The sequence below is a fragment of the Cynocephalus volans genome, chromosome 3 (genome assembly GCF_027409185.1).
Source record: "Cynocephalus volans isolate mCynVol1 chromosome 3, mCynVol1.pri, whole genome shotgun sequence".
Lineage (NCBI taxonomy): Eukaryota > Metazoa > Chordata > Mammalia > Dermoptera > Cynocephalidae > Cynocephalus > Cynocephalus volans.
In genome coordinates, this window is record NC_084462.1 from 160,902,662 (window position 1) to 160,925,839 (window position 23,178).

Genomic DNA, 23,178 nt, shown 5'->3' on the forward strand with positions numbered 1-23,178 from the left:
GAAGCCTTGATGGAGTAATTGAAATGGAAAAAGTACAAATAGAAACATGTAATACAAAACAAATGGCTAGAGATCTAGGCTGGAGAGAAGAAAAAGAAATGAATGCTGCTTTAGTACAACGACAAATCTGAAATATGAAGAGGAAGATAGTCTTCATCCTAGAAAGATAGTCTTCATCCTAGTTTGGTAGAAAGTTAAACTCCATCAGCCCAAGAAGTGAGGAGGATGTAAGATCTAGACTGGAAACTCCCACAGATGTGAATTTAATTGCAGATGGTCAAAAACAAAACATTTGACATTACCTATGACCTCCCTTATCTCTGAAAAAAAGTATGAAACATTGGAAAGTGAGATTAGCTATCTACAGAAAACTGATGAAATTTTAGTAAGTTTAAAATGGGAGAGCACAACCTCTAAAAAAGTACCTCATTAGATACTATTAGGATGATGTGCTCTTCAAAATAAATAGAAAAAGTCAGTGAATCGAGAAAATTAATAGAATACACAAGGAAAGAGCTATGGAGCCACATGAAATTTAAAGAGCTGTCTTTTTTGTTCACATAACAATGTAGCTGAAATTAACTCTTCCAAAAACTTAGAAATTAGGCAGTTACATAACTATGAAAAAACAGTTTCAGCTATGATAGGAATTAGTTAAAACATGCTCAAAGGGAGGAGAAAGATACCAGAAATTAGTAACATGTATTAAAAATATGTACAAAAAAAAAAGGTGTCAATAAAGAGGTAAACTTGAAAGCTTTAAAACACTGAGAGATTCCCCTTCATGTAAGTGTTTGAAAAGAGAGAAGACAAAAGTAAAATTCTCATGGACTTCAAACAATATGGAAAAACACAACCTGGGTTAAGGAAATTTATAATGATCTTTCTGAACAGTTGGCGCCCCTCTCCAGAGCTCATGACCATGACTCCATAGTTACACACAAATTCACCACAAAGTCAAGGACAGTAGTGTGATTATACACATACCAAAGGAAAAACATATTCAGAACAGTAGTCTTCAAAAACAATCAAACAAATCTTAGAAAAATGATGTTTGCCTGGCAAACACAGATGAAAGGAAAATAATAAAGCCATCAGTGCTGACCAAAGGCCCCTTAACTCAATCACTCGGTGTAGAGATCCTGGTTAACTTGGTTAGCTACAGGATTGGAGACTGAATTGTGGCAGAAGGGTAAGGAAGGCATTGCCAAAGGTAATAGTAATATTGAAATTGTAATGTCTTTTTACCAAGCAAGACACTTGAGGCTATTCTAACCAAACTAATAATACTAGCTAACATTTTTGAGTGCTTACTGGCTACCAGACACTGTCCTAAGGCACGTTACATAAAGCATCTCACCTAATCCTTGTAACAACACTACAACTTAGGTCCTCCATGTCCCCCATTTTATGAAGGAGAAAAGTACCCATTTCTGACTTCACGACATAAGGGAAATAGTAGATTCCCAAATACCTATTCAATAAATAAATTCAGAAATAAATGAAAAGGATTCAGAAGGAAGTACAGAAAGGAGGAAGGAGAGATTAGAGAGATTAAGAGGGAAAGAAGGAAGAAATGGAGCGACAAAGAGGAAGAGAGAGATGATTCTAGAGCAATTGGTAATAACAAAGATCAAACAGCATTAAGATAAACCAGAAGATCATAAACAGAAGAAGAAGATGGCAATCGAGGATCTCATTAGGACCCTTTAGGAAAACAGCAAAATAACAAAATAGCATAAAAGACACCAGAAATCTCAAGTGGCTGTAATGACGTCTACCATAGCAGATGACATGTAAAACCACACAAGTCTAATCATCTGCGGATATGCTGCACATACCAGGGGCACAGTTTAGACAAACAAGAGGAATAATTCAGCCTACCAGAGAAGACGGGAATTCTTTAACTGTAGTCACAAATAAGTCAAATAGTCTTTTCATAAAATATTTTTTAAAAAATACTGACATCCTTCTTATATTTATATTGACTGCTGGGACCTGGGTATTCCATAGTATACAATTCTGCTCTGAAGGAAGTGCCAACAATAAAGGTAAAGCTAAACATACTGCAACATGCTTTTTCTCTACTTTGGGAATTCATATGAAAACTGACAGGAAATATAGCCTATTTTGAGTATGCTTGTTCTGGAAGAAAGGATCTTTCTTACTAGGACATCGGTCTAATGAAGCAACTCTTCATTGTAAGAGCTGGGAAGACTGAAATACTGGGCTGTCCCCCAGTGCTATGTAGAAAGACGGTAAATGGGATGACAAATGCTTCCAAACTGTGCTAAAAGGGTACAGGAGAGTAGCCAGGGGGAATTTAGAGGATCACACTTCTGAACACTTGGTAATGTGTTGAAAAGGCACATGGCTAATTCCAACATCAGTGGGGCTGAGAAATACACCCTTTTTACTCTAATGGGAGATATTGCAAAATCATATGGCAAAAGGTATAAATGCATAATTTTAATTTTAAAAGGGCACGAACAATTGTGAAAATGAATGAATCCATATGCCACAGCCTATTGTCTTGGTCACAATTGTTCATATTCCTCCCACGCCCAAAATACACTTAATCCCTCCCTAAAACACTAATCACAAGGATGGAGATATGTGGGACAGCCCTTAACCCAACCACAGGCTGGAGTCAACCCCAATTCAGGTGACCTGCAGCTTAAAATAGAGCCACTTGGCTAAGCCAGCCTAAATCAGCAGACTTACGAGTATAAAAATAAATGTTTACTAAGACACTGAGACTTGAGGTGGTTTATTATGCAGCATTTATGTTACATATGATGCATTTCTTATATTTGTGTCTATATCCTTGATATAACTTCATCACTTTTTAAATTTTTTAAAATCCTTCCTACATCTCAGGTTGACCCAGATCTTTTGGTACCTACATCTTCATCTCATCTCCAGTAAAATCTACAGAGTCCAGGCCACTCATGTTATTCTTCAAACATGTGACTCTGTGTGTTTTTGAAAACTTGTTATTCACTCATCTTTGAACAAAGATTTTTGAACACCTACTATGTGCCAGAAACAATAGCAGCAGCTAGAAAAACAATGATGAAAAGAGAATTCTTCCTCAAGAAGCTTACAGACTAATAGGAACAAATAAATAACTAAGAAGGGACAAAATGGCTCTAATTTGCAAAGTATCTGTTTTAGCTGCTTAATTAAATTCTAAACTAAGGTAAGGAGTTAAGAGGAAGGGTTATTTTATTTTTGCTTTATCCCCTTATTGTGAGTATCAACCGCAGTTATTTGTCTAGAGTAAGTGTTCAATAAATGAGTGTTTTGTTGTTAAATGACCACTAGGTCACTGCATCACAACTGCCTTTGTGCTATGTCTAACAACTGAGTCTTTAGTGCATTATTTCCAGTAAAGCGTTTGTGTAATGTAAGGCCTAGGCGGTCCTGGCTGTCAAGAAGAGCATAGTCTGGGTGAGACAGGCATGGAATTACGACAGCACTAACTGCATTAAGCTAAGATATACAAGAGTACTATGTGGACAAAGAAGGGTGACCAATTTCACTTGGGGAAACAACTTCATAATTTTATAATTATAATTGCAACTTCTAAAACATGAAGAAATTTTCCAGCCAGAAACAAATGGGAAAGGCTACTCTAGGTCACAAGAACATCATGTACAAAAGTACAGAGGCATGGAAAAGCAGATGGGTTTGGAGATTAGCAAAGCATTAAGTATGGATATAATTTAGGTTGGGTGGAAGTTGGGTGATGAGAGATGAGGCTGCAGCTGAACTGAGAAGAGTCTTGTATGCCAAAGTAATGAACTGAGGTATTATTCCATGGAGATCGAAAAACAAATGGGAGGTTTTCAGCATGCAAGAATTGTAATTGGATGTTTTTTTTTTTTATTTGGGGGTGACCACTTCATGACAGTGTGGAGACTAGAATAAAGACAGATAATTTCGTTATAGAAAAACCAGTTAGGAAACAGTTGAAATGGTCCAGGCCTAAAATGATAAAAACTGAGCTATGATGGAGGGTGGATTGGAGAGACATTTTTGCAACAGAGTTGACAGCACGTGCAGTGCATGGGACATGTAGAGAGGGAGATAAAGCAAGTCTGCACTGTGTCTAAACTGGGAGCCCAATGGGAGTGATGACCTCAAATAGGAAAAAAGGCAGGTTCCAAGTGGAAAGAGCATTGCTCTGGACTTGAATCCTGTCTGTTCCACCCATTTCTCTACAATCTCCTATAAGATACTTCATCTTTCTGAACCACAGTAGCACCATCTGCAAAATGGAAAAATAATGTGCATTTCATGGGACTGTTCTGAGGTTAAATAGAAGTAAAGCACACGAAAATATCAAGCTTACTGCCTGGCCCATAGAAGATTCTTGATAAATATTTGTTGAATGAAGCAAACCGAGAGAAGGAGAATAAATAGAAGAGACTGGGGTTTAAATCTAGCTGGTAATGCAACCTTGAGTATGTTACCTATACTCCTTGACACTCAGTTTCTTCATATGCTGAAATTGGGCAAATTTGATCTGCCTTATTGGGTTGTGGGGAAGGTTAAACCTTAAATCGTCTGTAGAGCCCAACGTATACTGGCACATAGTAAGCACTCAATCAATGTGCATTGAATGAAAGTACGGTTGCCCTTCTGTATCGGTGTGGGGGTGGTTCTGGGACACACACCCCCATACCAAAATCCCTGGATGCTCAATTCCCTGATATAAAATTGCATAGTATTTGCATATAACCTACACACATCCTCCCATATACTTTGATTCATCTCTAAATTACTTATAGTACTCAATACAATATCAATGCTATGTAAATAGCTGTTATACTGGATTGTTTTTTATTTGTATTATTTTTGTTATTATATCATTATTTTTTATTGTTTTCATCCCCAATATTTTTGATCTGCAGTTGATTGAATCCATGGATGTGAAACCCACAGATATGGAGGGCTGACTATATAAATTAATTCAACTGAACTCAGTACACCCTGTTTAAATAGGCAAAAAAATATATAACCCACTTTAATTACACAAATACGCATACACATACACACACGAGAGGATGTTAAATATCTTTTAAATTTTAATTTTAAATAATAAGCTTCCATTATTTGGCAAGTTAACTTAGAAAAATTCAGTCTTCAATAATGTCCAAAAAAAAAAAAATGGTATGCTTCTCTAATCTACCTGCTTTGCATAAAAAATAGACACTACCTTCATATCTTCTCATAAAAAACAAAGCCAGGTACACAACTAAATCTTTCTGCAGAATATAGGTGACCTGCATAACTTTTACCCCAAAGAAGTGATACATACACTGAGAAAACTTGAGGACCATTATTTTTTAAAACTATTTAAAAGTACACACTATTTTAAAAATGCTACCAGCATTAATTCACTGTATAATTGTCTGTCTTTGAATGATTTGTTCCTGATACAAAGCCTGCCTGTATAAATGCCTTTTATTTTGTATATCTTGGCTGTCATAGATACTGCTAGCTGCCCCCTTCCATCCCTTCTCAGCTACTCTCTTATAGTAATTGAGTCTACCTGCCTGCACTCTCCAACATTCCCCCTCCACCTTGATTTAGGAACATAACCTCTCGGCTACTGACTACATTTCCCAGCATCACTTGAAGCTAAGTATGTTCATGTGATGAGGTTCTGGGCAGTGAAAGACGAATGGAATTGATATCTGTCATTTCTGGGTCACCCCCTTAAAGACACCTGGCCTGGACTCTCTCCTATCCCTTTTTTATGATCTGTAACATGGACATGGTAGTGACCCAGCTTCGGCAACTCTGAGAAACACAACATTCAGGGAATGACAATGCAGCAGTAAGGAAAGAACCTGTGTCCTTTAATGACCTAGAGGAGATCTACCTTGCCACCTGGACCAGCCGGACTAACGAGAGAAAGAAATACAAATCTGTCTATGTAAGCCAATACATATGGGGGTTTCTTTGTTATAGTAGTATCTCTGCCTCTTTCCCATAGAATGCAGGGTTTTACATTATTTTTCCAGAAAAAAAAAAAAATGTTTTAATTGTGCAATTGCTTTTAGGACCCATAGGACAAACAAATTTTTAAGTGACACAGTCTGATGTGTCAGGCTGATCTTCCCAATATTCATTATCACATGTAGGTCATTACAAGGGAGTTTCTATCACTCCTTATTTGGTAATGCTGTTTTGATTTCAAATGGAGAATTCTCGATTGTCAACTTGGTTGGTTTGATTATGATAATGTTGTTGTTTGTAATGAAGCAGTAGTTCTTCTATTTCATTTACTAACCCTGATAGTGAATGCTGGTTGAACAACCCAAAGACCTTTCAAGTTGCCTTATCTATGTCATTGAACTTAACTATGAATTAGATAAAGAAATGGCGGTAGGGGTCTCAAGAGAAAATGTTTTTAAAAAAATGGCTTGCCAATTTTTAACTTCGAAATAGTAGTGTCAATTTTGTCTACCATAATCACTGATTTCCACCTTTTTTTTTTTTTTGACTAATGGGCAGTACTGGAAATAGAATTTTATTATATTGTTTTGCCAATCTTTTGGCAATTGGAAATACGATTCAAGATGTTAGTTCTGTATACCTTCAGTCATAGGATATCTTGCACCAGTATTTGTATTACTAGTGTAGTGACTAGCTATGAGATTGTTCAGATGTCAAAAATAAACAATCAGTAAAAAAGATGCATATCATTAAAAAATATGATGGTGTAATATGGCATAAGATAGAACATATCAAAGTTATCAATCGTGGCCACTTGTACAACATGTCTCAATCACAGATAGGACTGTCCTGGATCAGCGGACATGGAAAATAACTGCACTGCTGATATTTCAGCCACAATCTATAATTCTCACCTTCAGAGAAGGCAAATCGGTTTCTTCCCCTGGCCTTCCCAGGAACCACTGACAGCTGTTGTAGTGGAAAGAACTCTTGGCTTGGCACTGCTAGTCCCGGCTTTACCACTTCACAAGTGTGAATTTGGATGTAACCTCTGAGTAGAGTAATTATGAAGCTCAGAATAAAAAAAAAAATTTGTGGGAAGTATTTTGAGAAAAATAAAGCTTTATACAAATATACAATAGTGTGAATGTGTGTGTGTGTAAAAAACTACCATCATTAATAATATAAAGCCACCTATATATTTGCTCATAGATGAAGATATATATACCTATGAACGCACATATATACACAAACGCATGCATGAGTGTGTGTGTATATAAACACATTACCTAAATTAAAAAATTTACTATCTAGGATTTATGCCCTGGCCGCTTCTAAAATTACTCGAGGCAGCAGTTGTAGATTAACATGCAATGCAGAGGTGCGATGAGATGCTGTAAAACAAAAGAGTCCATGTAGGTGGCATTTAAGGAGTAAGTACTTTTTAGTGGAACCCTCCTATTCTTCACTGATGGGTGAAAGCAAAGCAGAAAATGAGACTTTTATAGTAATATAATAACAGGTTACTAATAATATATTGGTCACCTGTGAACTCCCACCCTCCACTCCCCAAATAAAAGCTAGAATCTTGCCAATGACCTAACATTTAACCATATGGTTTCACATATATCCCATTCCTCTGTCTCCCATTTCTTGGGTGATACAGTTACTAGGCCAGGTCCACCAAAGTTTCCAGGAAGTAACATCTGGGAGGGGTCAAGTTCCCGTAGTGGAATATTTGCACCCTCTAGTCAGCAGGACTGTTACAAGCAATGCTCTTCTGACCTTTTTTTCTCAGTGGTCATCATTAATCATGAGATTAAAGATCAAGATGACAATCATGAAAATAATCAACTTTCCTTTGCTGAGTTCCCAACAATCTTCTCTCCTAAAACAATTTTAAGTAAGGTACATTCTTTTTTATATACATGTAAGTAAATTAGGAATTAATTTCATTGTGGGATGGAGGGTAATACACTCATACATACACCTTTGATTCATCAGCTCAGGCAATACCATTCGATTCTGAAACCACATATCAATTCCTTTTGATCTTTATTTCAAAATGACCAAAAGTAAAACATTGCATTTTATGTGTTCAGTCTTCAACCTGAACACCAAATATATCAGACTATATTTTTGTTGACAAGGTTAGTATTGATAACTATTTATCTCAAACTAAAACTTGCAGAGAAATCACTAGATTAACATTCAGATTAACAACAAAAAAATGGCATTTAAGAGATTTCCCTCCCCCCAGCCCTGTGTAAAATGGTAACATGTAAAATGGGTTAGAAATCTCTGCACAGATAGTATGGAAACAAAGAGCAAGAATACCATTTCCATATGTTGTTCTAATGCTGTGGTTGGCCTCATGACTCAATCAAAGAAAGCATCACTCCAGGAGTTACTCCATCTCTAGGCATTAGAAAATGCTCACAACCGAGACACTGGTCTTTCAAAAGTTGGACTTTCTTCTTCTGCAGCCTAATATTTCTATTTTCTGATTCTTACAAGAAAACAGTTCCTAGAGAAGAATGTATTTAAAGTTTGCTGCCTTAGAACCATAATGTGCCTTTCTTCCAAAGGAAATCTCCAAAAGCAGTGTCTCATTTAATATCACAGTGAACTCACAAAATAGGCGTGAAAAGCACCAGCCCCATTTTACAAATGGAGGCCTAAGCGTCAGTGAGAAGTCCCAGTCTCTCTTCACGCAGAGTACAAGAGCAAGCAGTGGACCTGCCCTGATGGCCACACATTCCACTCATTTCTTAAATGTGCATTTGTAGCTCACATGTCAATGGCAGACTCTTTAAGCAGGTGCAGAGTAAACAAGGAGAATACATTGGGAACTCTGTGATTAGAATTTAACCTGTCTTACAGAGCAACTGCAAAGGGACAAACTGTGTGCAAGTCAGCACTGTCTAGTTGACCCCAGACTCACCTGACCCCTCTTGTCTTCTTGGAGTTGTAAATACCTGCCCAGATTTGCAAAGTCTGCTACAACAGAGATAGCAGAGAGAGAGAATTCCCAAACCCTTAGTCTTTATATGCCCCCTCTTGCTCTGTTCACACATTCCCCTTCACTCTGATTGGCTTCTGGTTCTCTCACTGTCCCTTGCTTTTGAGATCTTCTCCACTCAGCAGCACTCAGGGTTACTGTCTGCAACTTCCCCAAAGCTTCTACGCATGTCCTGGGTATTTATGTGTATGTCCTGTGACCCAAAGTGACAGTCAGCGGGAGATAGCTTCTTCCAACTCCTTTTTCTGGACACTTGTTTCTCCCTTAATGGTTTGGCTGGGCTCTTCTGGAAGGCTAAGCGGGATAGCTTATCTATTCTCTTTACCTGCAGGTTATAAACCACAGTGTGGTTCTATTTTAGGGAGGTGGTCTGCATGGTTAGCGTTCCACTGCCAGAAAGAAAACTCAGATTCATTATTTGATCCACCACCTCATCTTCCAAATCAAGTACCACCAAAAAAAACTATAAATTCCATTGTGGTCTTTTCACTTTGTCGCCTTCCTACCCAGATTAGCAATATTTTCCTTTCTTAATCTGATTTTTTTCTTTTTTTTTTCTTTTGAGTCTGTTATAAAGTTTCTTCTGACAGTTCAAACTATGTGGGTTTTTTCCTGAAAAAAAGAAATTCTTTTATTCCTAGTTTTTCACACTGTATTACAGAATGAACTCATATGATGCCTAAAGAGTAATAACTTGAATAATTTTGTTAGTTATATCATCTTCTTCTTCACTGCACAAATGAAAGTTCAGGACAAATTCTGTCATAATAGGCCAAGGGAGTTTGCAAGTTCCTTTCTTGGTGTGAAATTTTATTATACCCATTATCGAGTGAAAGCAAAAGAGAAGGTTAGGAATTATTCAGCCATACATAGATTTTGCTATTATTATGGTAATTGCTAAAGTGGCAGATATGCAATATACCATTTTTGAATTTCACCATGACTATTTCTGATAACCAGAATGTAATAGCATTATGACTTAACATGTAACTGAGTTTTACAGCCTTGGTCTACACACAGAGACTGGAAAAACATCTTTTAAAAATCATGTTTAATTGAAATTAACTGATTTCTGCCTAACATAAATATCAGCTTTCCCTGAAGTCTTCATTTTAGTGAAATTCAATTAGTAATGCGATTTAACATTTTCAACAATAAATTCATAACATATTTAGTCTCTTGAAGTCTTAAAAAAGACTAACTCATACCTCCTTCCCGGTTTCTCTGGATGGAGATGCACTGAATGTCCTCTCAGAATTCTCAAACGTTGAGTTATTTTTGATTCAGAACATTTCCTCTGGTTGCCCTTGGGTAGATATGTAGTATTATCACGTTACCTTTGGAATCTCTTTAGACTGTGACCCACATTCTCAGGAAGGCAACTATGTATGAACACCTTCTTTTCCATCAACATTTTTTTTTTTTAAATGGCATCTCCCTTGAGTAAGGTCACCTTGTAAGGTCTCAATCCATTGAGCTGAGTACATGTGATACATATTTCTATGAACTGGAGGGATATTTTCTTTGCTCAATTTGGAAGTACCAAAAACTTTATTAATATCTCCCCATATATTTGAGTTAGAAGTACCAAGAACTTTATTAATATCTCCCCACGTGTTTCAGCTGTGAAGTTCATTTCTCGGTATTTCTTGTACTCTTTCCTCCCACTCTGCACCCCAGTTATACAAGGGTACTTCAAAAAGTTCACGGAAAAATAGAAGTGAAAGATAATACAAATCTTTCCATGAACATTTTAAAGACTGCTTGTACATATATATGTTTAAATATCCATAGTTAAAAACATAAGTTCTAGGTCAAGTCCCACCTATCTGACTCACAATTAAGGCTTTGATAAAAAACTTTTTTCATTTAACAACAAGCTTTTGATATTCATTATTGCTCTCTGTAGATACAGACCAGGGTATGCTATCTTTCACAATCATCTTCTTTAGATGGGCTATCTGAAAAAATCTTGTGAAGTCACCGTCTCTTTGCCTTGACCACCCCTCTCCAGGTGCTCAAACCAGTCTTCAAAAGTGTGTTTAGCTAACAAAGATTTCAATTGCGTTGTTTATCCCCGACATACCTTCATTTTAATCAAGAATAAATCTTAATAAATTTCTAAATGGCAGGTTTCCGGATACCTTTGATGAAGGTGGAGAAACTGTGGTAGAAACATTGCCAGTGCTTTGAAAGGAAGGCAACAAAACAAAAACAGCAAAAGACACAGCTTGTAATTTTAATGAACAAAATTGTACCAACTAATAATAGTGTTCTCATATACTTTTTAAAATCTTATCCTCCAAGGTGGGCATTATTAAGCCCATGTTCATGAAAGCTGAAGCTTCCAGTTGTGATGTGACTTTTCCAGGGTCAGACAGCAGAGAAGTGGCAGAGCCAGGATTCAAACCAGCTCTGTCAATGCTCATGCCACCCACCTGTGCCTGCCTACCTTACTGAACCCTGTCGGAAGGTGTGGAGGAGAGGACAAGTGAGGGTTCAAAATCTCCAAGTAACAGTTCCAAATGATCTGGGATTTTTACAGGAAAAGAAAGAAGAACTAGAAGATATACATGGAGAGCCTAAAAATCCTCCTTGCTACATCTTTCTAAAATCCAAGGAAAACAGAAAGAACATGGGCTTACAATTTAGAAAGCACTGAGTCAGACTTTGCTTCTGCTACTTATTATACTGGCTCATACTCTGGGTAAAAATACTTAGTTTTGGGGGTTCAAGTTCTCCCATATGAAATATGCATATAACAATATCTATTCCATAGAGCTACTATGAAGATTAAATGAAATGACTCATATGAAAGTCTCAAGATGAGTGTTCCACGTACAGTATGAACTCAATAAGTAGTCCTTCCCTCTCCTTTCATCCAATGTTATAGTTTATTTACAACCTGTAGCTGAAAAGGAATATGCTCTTCAAGTCTGTAAAAACATATTCTTAAGTGAGCACTGGGCAGCAGCTATAGCACCATGGTTAAGAGCATCAGTTCTAAATCCTATAACTGCTGGTTCAAATCCTGGCCCAAGACTTTACAAGTTATGTAGTCTCGGCCCATTTGCTCAACACTACTGTGCCTCAATTTCCTTAGGAATAATAGAGGCACTTACCCTGTGAGGTTTGGTAAGATTCAAGTTCATTTATATAAGTAAAGTGCTTAGTATAGTGACTGGCACTTAGTAAGTGCTCCATAAATGCTAGCCATTATTATTAACCAAGCAAATAATAGAGCTAAAACAGTAATTCTCTACTAGGGTGATTTTGCCCCTCAGGGACATCCAGCTACGCCTGGAAACATTTTTGGTTGTTATAACTGGGCAGGAGGATGCTCCTGGCATCTAGATGGTGGAGGCCAGGGACGCTGCTAAACATTGTAAAATATACAAGACAGCCCTCTGCAACAAAGAATTACCCAATACATAATGCCAGTGATGCTGAGGTAGAGAAATGCTGAGCTAGAAAAACCACAGTTGGTCAACAGAGATCCTAAAATGTTTTCTCCATGGGACATAAGATACCACTAGCCAAATATTCCTGGTAAACCAAATATCCCTACAGAAACTGTACCCCATTCAATGTCAAGTAAGTTAATGTTGGAAAAAGTCAAAATGATTACTGGATATATAGGATTATCACACTTCAGTTTTTCTTAGAGCTATTTTAAAATACTTTTTTAGAAAAGTAATCTTTACCTCTAATTAGAATCATTGTTCTAAAATTCATTGAATGAGAATTCTGAGAATGGATGAGCAAGGACACATAGGACTTTAGAGACCACAGGTCTTGTAAAAATTAATGCTTCCAAATTTATCTGGATTCTTCCCCCATAGAACCCTGCAAGAGAAAATTGCTTATAATGGATATTGGGTAGAAATGAAAGTGAGTAAGCACTTTTGCGTTTATTTATATTTTCACCCTCCTCTACCTTGCCCAGATACTTTTTGGGTGGTGGGATAGTTTATAGAAAGCTAAGTGTCAAGGACATCTTGCAGTCCTAATGTCTCAGGTGAATTTAGCAGGATCGCTAGCTGGGAGGATTACCTATCAGTCCTTTCTGTGAGCTTCTCTGTATCTCTTCCAGCTTGTGTTGAAGAAGGTGTGTTGGTTACTTCAACCAGAACCTACTAAGCTCAAGGGAAAGCCTTTCCTCATCATAAAACAGCCTCTGATGTCTGAGGAGGACATCAGAAGCTCTCCTTAAGGAACACCCTTGGTCTTGACCTTCATTACTTCAGACTTGATGCTGGCACTCAGGGAACTGCTAAGTAACAGAGAGGTACATTTCCTCCTTCAATTTTTGGCAGGGAGATACTGTTCAAACACAGAAGACTGTTCCAGCAAACAGAAGATTCATGAAGAGGTATGACTCCTCTCTCACGTTTGCGGGGGAGATTCACCAAGAGGCTCACATATATATTGAATGAGCTCAATGTTGTCAGCCATACGCTGAGGGAGGACTCTTTGTAACATTCTGATTGTGGCAGCTGAATAACGACGCCTAAAGACATCACATCCTATTACCTGGAAGCTGTAAATGTTACTTTATTTGGAAGAAGGGTCTTTGCTGATATGATTAAGAATCTTGAGATTGGGAAGATTATCCTGGATTATCTCAATGGACACTAAATGCCATCATCTGACACAGAGAGGACAAGGCCATGTGACCACAGAGGCAGAGATTGGAGTGATGGGGCCACAAGCCAAGAAATGTGGCAACCCCCAGAACCTGGAAGAGGCAAGGAATGGATTCCCTTGTAGAGCAAGGGAACAGACCTTGATTTCTGTCCAGTGAAAATGATTTTGGACTTCTGGCCTCCAGAACCATGAGAGAATACATTTCTGTTGTTTTAAGCCATTCAGTTTGTGGTAATTTGTTTCAGGAGCCACAGGAAAACGAACACAGTGATTATGACTATGGATTCTCTTCTCACAGGCCTACATTACCTGAAAGGAAAAAAGGAAGTGAAAAAGAGGTGGAGGAGGAGGAAGGATGAGCAAGAGGTGAGGAAGCAGGAAAAAGGGAGGAGAATTAGATTCACTGAATGGCAGGTCATGTATGAATCGTACTGCAGAAGTGTGCATATCACCCCTAAATTTCACTTTAGCCTACATGGTGCACATTAAAGCCATGCCTAGGTCCTAAGAGAAATTTGTCTTTAAAACATCTTCATAATTCACTCAACGACTTTATTGTAGCTTACTAAAATTTTACTCATCAAGATTACCAATGACTTCTTTTTGGGCAAAAACAGTGACATCTTAGTCATCAAGCTCTCAGGATTGACTAGCCAACCCTAAACACCTTGAAGATCCTGTTTATTATATGTTAAAAAAAAAAAAAAAAGGACCCAGCTCATAACCTGCTTCCTCTACAAAACCTCCCTGGACTTCTGCTGTTTCCATTTCCTGAGTTCCTATAACACCCACAGGAAGTATGTCTGTTATTTGTGCTCCTCCACTAAAAGGCCTAGGATGCTGCTAAATACCTACAAAATGCACAAGACAGCTCTCTACAACAAATAATTATATCTTTATATGCCCTCCAGCAATATGCATAGGGCTGGTCTATAATAGAGTCCTTGTGGTGACTGACTGACTGACTATCCACTATTCTAAGGCCAATAATACAGACAGTCTCATCTCCTTCATCTTCTACCTATTTATCATATTGTACAATGATGACTGATACTGAGAATTATGTCCCTGAGGCATGCCAGGTCTAAATCATAAAAAATAGATTGATAAATCTATTAGCTAGCTGAGAAAATCTACTCATAGATTTTAGGAAGATTTCCAAATAAAAGAGTTGAGGCCAGAATGCATTTTTCATCATCCTAATTTAACCCCAAAATGCAATTAACTACAAGCCCTTAAGTCCCAAATATTCAAAGCATTTGAAGATTTACTTTATTACAAGAAGAATTATGGCTTTGTCCTATAAATATACCTGAAGGTGCCTGCTTTCTAGTATTTATTACCCAATATGTGGCAAGTCTTAGTATAAAAGTAGTATTAAAATAAGCTTATTTTTAAATTGATTATATATGACTGGCTTAAAATTGCCCAAAGGGAAGTCTGCATCCTTGGGCCTGTTTATATTTTTCATACTGCTTACTTACATCCACTGTCACTAAAATTGAAGTTCAGTTCAGAAAACTATCCCACGTAAGCAATCAGATAACTGCTCACATGCAAGTCATTATGTACACACATGGCTAAAGAATCTAGTCAAGGACAACTGTTTGTGAGCATTCTTCATGATTTCACATTTTAATATTATTATTTTTTATTTTTAAGCATAAAAAAACCAGAGGCACATTGTTGGCATTCCCATCATGTAACAAGAGTGAATATAAACCACATCATACAATTAAGAATCACAAACACACAGAGAATAGAAATAAATTAAATAAAACAAATGAACTAATTAACACACTTCCAAAACAGAAAACTGCGACCTAAATATTGTAAACCCTAGCGAAAAACAGCTGCTCCTATTAAAAACCATGTATTCCAATAATACAGCATTTTGTAGTTTATTGCCTTTCCCACCTTGGAAAAATTATGTTTCAGTTATGTGGCCCATATTAACATTTTTTTGGTCTTTTATAAGTAACAGCTTTCGAAACTGGACATTTAGCTATCCATGAAGTCAAGTTGCTTGAGAAAAGCTTTCATTTTTTTTCTGGCTCTTTTAGAATGCTCCAAAAGAATGATTCAGAGAAACCATAAAAGCATTAATTCATAATGATGAAAGATGAAATTCATAAAATGTAAATGCACTCCCCACCCAGTGTCTTATCTATGTATCTAAGCATGATGCAGTCACGTCAGTCACATGTGCCACACATTTCTATTTTGATGACCTTAATTAGGCCAGAATAGTGACTATGATTAAAAGGCCCACACACTGTGGAAAGCTTAGAGGGTTCTAAGTAGGGGGAAAGGTCCTTGACTAGCGTTGACAAGGTCCCTTTTCCCACTTTTCCCACCACCAAAGTGAATCCTGTAGGTTGTAGCCTATTTTCCTGTTTGCTAACAATAGCATGCTTGATATTCTACTAGCACTTTCTGAAACTCTTTAACTTCACTGTCATCCTGACAGAACTCTACCCCTGAAGGGAAAAATAATTTTTCTTACGCAGGGCCTTTTTCCTTGTATTAATATTAATATCCCATGAGAATATTAGCTCTGGAGGAAAGAATTTGGTGGCAAAATTCCATATTTACTCATGAAATCCACCCCCAACTTCCACTGACACATTTTAATAAGACACTCAAAAGAAAAGCTCCTATTTCTCTTGTCCTTTCTCCATACTTTCTCTCACCTTCTTCTGACACCCACTTTTGAATCAAAAACCAGTTCTACTACCACAGGCTTTCTTAGGAAGATTATACCTTCTATTTGTTAGGGAAGAGAAGTATTTAAATTTTTAAAAAATCGCTTGGCACTGGCTAGAGTGTAGAAACAGGAAATGGAGTCCTCAATCCTCTAGTATTTAACTCCACCTGACTGATTTCTTCCCCTGCCTTGGGTTGCAGGAAGGGTAGGGATATCAGAACCCAATGTACCATCAAGCCTCAATAACATTTAAGCAGTGCAGTGTGGTTGACAGGAGCTGCGTATCCTTTCTTTCCGAGTAATGCTGTTGAAAACACCCTCTGAAAGAAAAGAAACTCCAGTTCCATTGACTCTTTAAAATGATTTTTAAATGACTCATTGCATATGGACTCTGAAGCCTATTTTCTGCATTAAAATTTGGACTCCATACTCACTAATATGTGGTCTTAGGTACATTACTGAATCTCTCTGTGCACCAATTTCCTCATTTAAGATATATTCTAGAATGAACATAATAATACCGACCTCATAGTGTTGTTGTAAGGATTGAGTTAAAATATTCAAAGCTCTTCAGAAAAATGTTGGCACACTGTACACAATATACATTAGGTATAAAGTATCTACAACTCCTTCCGAGACACACATGAAGATTTGAAGACCTGTTTGTAGCATTACATCTATAATCCCTGTAGCATGTAATCTATACCTATATTTGTATCTATATCTGAATTGGCACTCAGTAAATATTTGATAAATTAATGCAATCTAACAGAATAAATATGCTAATTAAAGTTCAATTAGTTTTGTCACTGATTGTTCTATAGTTTCGGTGATCCATTCCTGTTTAGTAAATGCAGACATAATCTCATTGTTTACTGATGAAGTAAGTGGATCAGGCCTAGATGGTAAGAAACATTTATGCAGAACCACCGTATTTCAGATTCTGAGCTTGGCACTTTTCATGTGCAATTACATATAAGTATCCTAACAACTATTTTAAGGTAGTCACAATCAGTTCCATTATGCAGATGAAAAAAATGAGGTTCAGAAATGTTAAGTACATTACCCCAAATCAAACAAGCTAGTAATTCAGTGGTGGAGATAGGATTCTAATCCTACGCTATCTTAAAGTGAAACGTAACATGTGAAAAGTAGGAGAAAGGTGGAACATACAAGTAAAATGATTTTACAAATAGGTCATTATTGAACAGATCATTAAAAAATGATTCAAATAATTCAAAGATGGGTTTATAATTCAAAGATAGTTTGGTCTCTTTTAGAATTAGCGTTGAGGTAGAAATTCAGACTACACACTGTCCTCTTTTAATCCAGTGAAGAATGCTATTGTTGTACACTTCGGTAGTAGACTGATAGACTATCAGAGATGAAAAGCGACCTGGAAGACCATCTTGTTCAACCTCTACAGTTGAGAGCTAAGACGCATGAGAGGTGACATGGCAGTCTCAATGTCATCTAGGCAATTAGTGGCAGAAGCTATCAGGATTCCTCTGGACCTAACACTACTCCCCTACAGCAAGCAGGATAGCCAACTGGGACACTATGGTTTAAAATCCATCCATTGAGATTTATCTAGATTTTAGTGCCTTATAAATACCCCAATTCCTACTTTAGTATCTAAGCCTAAAATTAGCATTAGGGTAAATCTTAAAATTCTCAGGGAAGGTAAGATAAATAAGAATATTCTCTAGTAGTAAAAGCAGTAGAGTTTATATCTAGCAGCTTCTATTTTTAAACCTTGACCAAAGTTCTGGTATAGTTGTATCCCTTCAAGAGTTAGATATAGTCTGGGTGAGAGAACAGCCTTTTAAAAGGAAAGTGCTACTCTTCTTTATGTAGAGGAGTTAAAAGAATCTTTAACTGATTTATTTTCTGCTAGATTGCATTAATTCGCCAAATATTTACTGAGTACCAAACAATCGCCATAGCAGAAATGCTGCTTTCCTTGCATATTTCACAGCACTTATTACAATGATTGTAGTCACTAACTAATAGGTGGTACCTTTTCCTATGTTCAATTCAGGACAAAAGTCACTGAGGTTGTTAGCTACAGCTGTCCTCCTATGAAGGTGGCAGCAGCAGATAGTTCTTGACTATTCCAATGCTTGTGTTATTCAGAAGCATGCAGCACAGTATGCAACTTTCTCAGTTATAGTATCATCAGTAATGTGTAGTTCAAAGGCACCCAGTTTTTTCATTGTGCGTGCACCAGGAGATTTCATCAACAGCACTAATTCTTATCAGGCTGACCAGCATCAAGTTGACCAGCTGAAATCCCAGACCTTGCGAAGCTCAAACTTCACGACTTAAACTTCAAAATGTGCTAAACACTGCTTTGGTAGAAAGGGTTCTGGATTGCAATAGCAATATGGAGACAGAGGAAGTACTAAAGGAAAAGACAAAGAGGGATGGAAGGAAGCACACTATTCTAAGTGGTTTTTATGGCATACACTTAGCCCAAGTAAGCAAATAAATTGCTAAATGACAAGAAATTGGCATATGAACTAAGCAAGTTTTTCAAGCCAAACATCTTGGAATGAAGGAACACTGGTGAGAGGAATAGGCAAGGAAACCACAATCAACTGCAGGTTAGTTGGATATTGGCAGGTCTATAAGGCTCATCAAGTATTTACCTTCCATATAGTACAGGGGGGAGAAGTGCACCTTCCTGAAGATAATATTGAAAAATCAACAATCATGAAGCAAATTATGTTAATTCATCATTATGAGTCTCTCCACTTTCCCTAAAAACCTATATTGCAAAACAAATTTGGGATTGCTGGGGCCGACATTACAATCTGAAGGATTCTGTTCCACATTAACCATCCAGTGGACAGTCCTGGTGAAGCATATGGTGATGACAGGAATCTCTACAAAAATCCACAAATATGATGGCCAATATATACTCAGGCCTTCAACTGTACACGTGCACAAACACAAAGGAAATGGTGTGTACGATGATAATACAGACTCTTTACTGATATCCATTTTGGGAAAATCAGCATATTTCACACTTAGTAAAGTAGGCATTGACATTGGTGACATAAAGATGTCATCTGATTGCTGTGGTTTTCATGCTATTCACGGCACTGAAGGCATGATTTAAACCCTTGGGAGAATTTCCAAGAGCAACACTGTGATTCAAATTTAGATGAATCTACAGTTAGGTAACTGGTTCAGTTAAGTGCTGAAAGACACTGCAAATTTGGCTATTAAGACCAGTTAATAAACACCTTTTGATCACTGTAGTAAGGAAAGATGATTGAAAGGGTAGGTGTGGTTAGTTCAGTCAGCCAATGTGTTTTGAACACTTACAATATGCCAGCCACTGTGCTAGGCAAAACACAATGCCTTTCTTCAAAGAGCTTGCTGTTTAGTGAAGCATCTTGTAATCTAGAAATATAATAATCATATTTATAGCATCTATATGTAATGCCCCAAATAAGCTGCTTTCTAGGTACCATGAGTAGTCGCATTGGGCAATTTTCTATGTAGCTTTCAAAGAATCTGATTCTGAATACAATATTTACTGAAAGAGTTAAGATGTTCAATCTATGATGATAAGAGAACAATAATAAAATCTCCAATCTTGGTTCTTATTACACAAATTTTTCTATATGTTAGACCTTTGGCAAATAATTATAAAACATACTGCAAATATTAAAGTAGTGATGATTTACTTTGGGCTGACTTTTCCAAGACCTACCTGGATTATGTATGTAACCACATGTCTCCTCACACAAATTATGGATAACGTGGGAATTAGCTCTCATGATGCTACCAGGGAAAGGTAAGTAACTATTCTGTTGGTAAAAGACAGTGCTGCTTTTGATAAATTGATCAAACATTTGTGTAAAGTCATGGTGTCTAGATCAGTACCAGCGTGGACATGGATCTAACCCTGGTGCTTGCCACTTTGATAGGCATCAGTTATCACATTAGGAAAGCTAGCAGGCTTCAAATATGTTTTCTGCACACATGAAAGGTCAAAAGAAGGTTCCTCACACATCTATACTTTCAACATATAATACCGGGGCTACTTATTCCAGAAGATTTTAACTCATTCTTTTAGATGCCTACTTTGTTTCCAGTTCACTTGTAATCAGTCTCCAAGACGAGCAATAAACTCTAAATATTTAAAGGTAATGAACAGGTAGCCAGAACATCTACTTGCATGAATATTGCATGAGGAGACTTTTCTATAGCTGCTTTGTGGAGAAATATAAAGGATCCCAAAGGACAAAATGGAAGGTAGACAATACCTGACCTCAAACATGGGCATCAGTATAAGAAATACATAACACGTGCCCACAACTCAAAAGCAGTCATCTCCAGGTAACTGCAGACAGAGGGTGGTAGCTCTTCATCTGGACATCTGGATCTCAGTGACTCCAGAATTGAATTGTTCTCACTTGAGATCTGTCTATGAAAAGCTCAGCTCATCTTCAGTAATGGTTCTGGGAATTTGAATGTAATCTTCTTTCAGTACCCAACAAACGATAAATTCTCACATACACACAAGATCCTTGTTTCTGGAAGTAAAGTTGCTCCGAAGAAAACATTAAAACAAGGATCATTTTTGGGTTGTATGGCTATGTCCAAATTATACTTCACCTTTAGCGTTTATCCTCAAAAGGGGTCAAGGATAATGTAAGGGTCTTGGCTGTTTTCTTCATTTATTTGATATTATCTAAATATAAAAAACTTTTAAATATTTACTTTTTTAAAGTTCAGTTTCATTCCCATTTCTGAGAAGAGCAATAAGCAGCAAAATGTTCATGGGTAATAAAAGTTTAGCATATTCAAATTTAGTTGTATCAATTTCAAATGGTTTATTATATAACTTATAATTGGAGCTAGAAATTTTATATGCATATGCAACTGGAAAGCATATTCATATTTTAAAATACACACCCAACTTATCAACTTGATCAGTGAACCAAATGAAGAAATTAAATTCTTAAAAACCACAAGATTAAGATCAATAACATATACAGAAGACTTTTTTAGCCTATTAAGCAAGATTTGACACATAATAGGTTCACAGTAATTGACTGAGGAATGAATAAATGAGTAGGCAATTGAATTAATGGAAATAATGCTTTCTTGGGTGGAAGGCCACTAGTGCTGAGGAAACGTATGAATGCAGGTATGTAATTGTTGGCATAAGTCCTGATCAGCAATGGAAGATTTTCCAAAGCAGATGTTAGCAGGTGTAATAAAATGCATTTATATTTTTCATGTAGGTCGTTTTTAAAAGAAATTAGCCACATAACCACTTGGTAAAAATTCCAAACCATAAAACAGTTGATGACATTTTAAACAAAGTTTGAGGTGTTATGCCGTTTGCTACATTTACTTGGTGTTACTATTTACACATGACCTGTACATGTCTGTACTTTTATTGCTGCACTTGGCTAGAGGGGTGGAGTCCTTAGCAATGATTCTGAATGGAGCCTATCACATTGCAGTTATTCAATAAATAAGCACTCTTCCAGAAAAACATATTTTCTCTGATGTATGACATAGTAATATATTTAAATTGATGATCAAAATCTAGAAAAGTTCTTGAAAAGATTTATTTTAGAATAAGTCCATTCCTAAGCAATAAGGGGAGGAGGAAGCCACTTAATTTCAAACAAATATTTCACATTATCAATTATATTTAAGGGAGGATAAAAAATGTAAGGTAAAAGGTCAAGACAAATTATATATGGCTATGAATATCAGTCTATCAGGAACACAGAGATGGAAAGATAGAATAAATCCCTGATCTTGGTTATAGAAAGTGAGGAAAATTTGGATGAGATTTAAATATCAAAGAGTAAGCAAATCAAAATCTTTCTTAACACAACAATGTCAAAGTCTGAAACTGTTAGTCTGAAGAACAATGGATGACTGTGAGCCACTGGTATAGACAGAAAAAAATGAAACTGCATGTGAAATGATTACGTAGAACCAATGTCCCACAGCAGTTTTACAACTTGGCCCTAAAGATGTTTGCATCCTTTAGATAATCAAATACTATAGTTCTGCCCTTCAAACTAGAGACAAGAGCTACATTATAGGTTTTGATTTAATTGGATGTCTTGATGACGATCCTTATGAATAGATGGAGTCTTGGTTAATAAAAGCCTGTTAGGAGGAGCAGGTAGGAAAATGACCTCTAGTCGTAAATCAAACATCTTTGGAAGCTGCTTTAAGTGCTTCGCTCGAGTCAGCCTCAAGACTAGAGTCACAGCTTGAACAACTGACATAATGCATGATATTGGAAACCAAACTTCGAAAGAAGACTCTTGTATATAACCTGGAAAAGAAATCATTTTGCTTTTTTTAAGGTGTATAGACGAAAACTCAGAGAATCAAATGGACACTAAGACATGGTTCTTGAACTTGAGCACTCATCAGAATCACATGAAGGACTGATTACAACACAAATTGCTGGCCTCACCCCCAGAGTTTCTGAATGGTAGGTCTGGGAATGGTCAGATAATTTGTAGTTTTAACTAGGTCCCAGGTGATGCTGCTGCTGCTGCTGCCAGTTTTGAGACCACACTTTGAGAACCAGTGCTTTAAGGAATACCAAACAAGAAGATACGTATCTTCCTCACAAAACTATGATTTGTCCTCAGTGGAATCTAATCAGTAGGTTGACATGCAGTTAAAATTTAAAAATGAGCAATGACCACCACTGCTAATTCAGAACAGTCAAACTAACCTCACAAAAGACTTCTCCAATGGAAAAAATGGGTAACTCTTTCCACGGTACACACTGGCTTGATTGGCTGTGGTCTTAGTCAAAGCACAGAGTGAA

General features: G+C 36.9%; 1 long non-coding RNA gene across 1 annotated transcript in view; it reads left to right on the plus strand.

Annotated features, from left to right (window-relative positions):
• Nucleotides 1-5,731: 5,731 nt before the first annotated feature.
• LOC134373639 (uncharacterized) overlaps nt 5,732-23,178 on the plus strand; it is a 37,040-nt gene continuing 19,593 nt past the window's right edge. The window contains exon 1 of the long non-coding RNA XR_010022988.1: nt 5,732-5,947. This is a non-coding gene — a long non-coding RNA (uncharacterized LOC134373639). The remainder of the gene's footprint in view (nt 5,948-23,178) is intronic.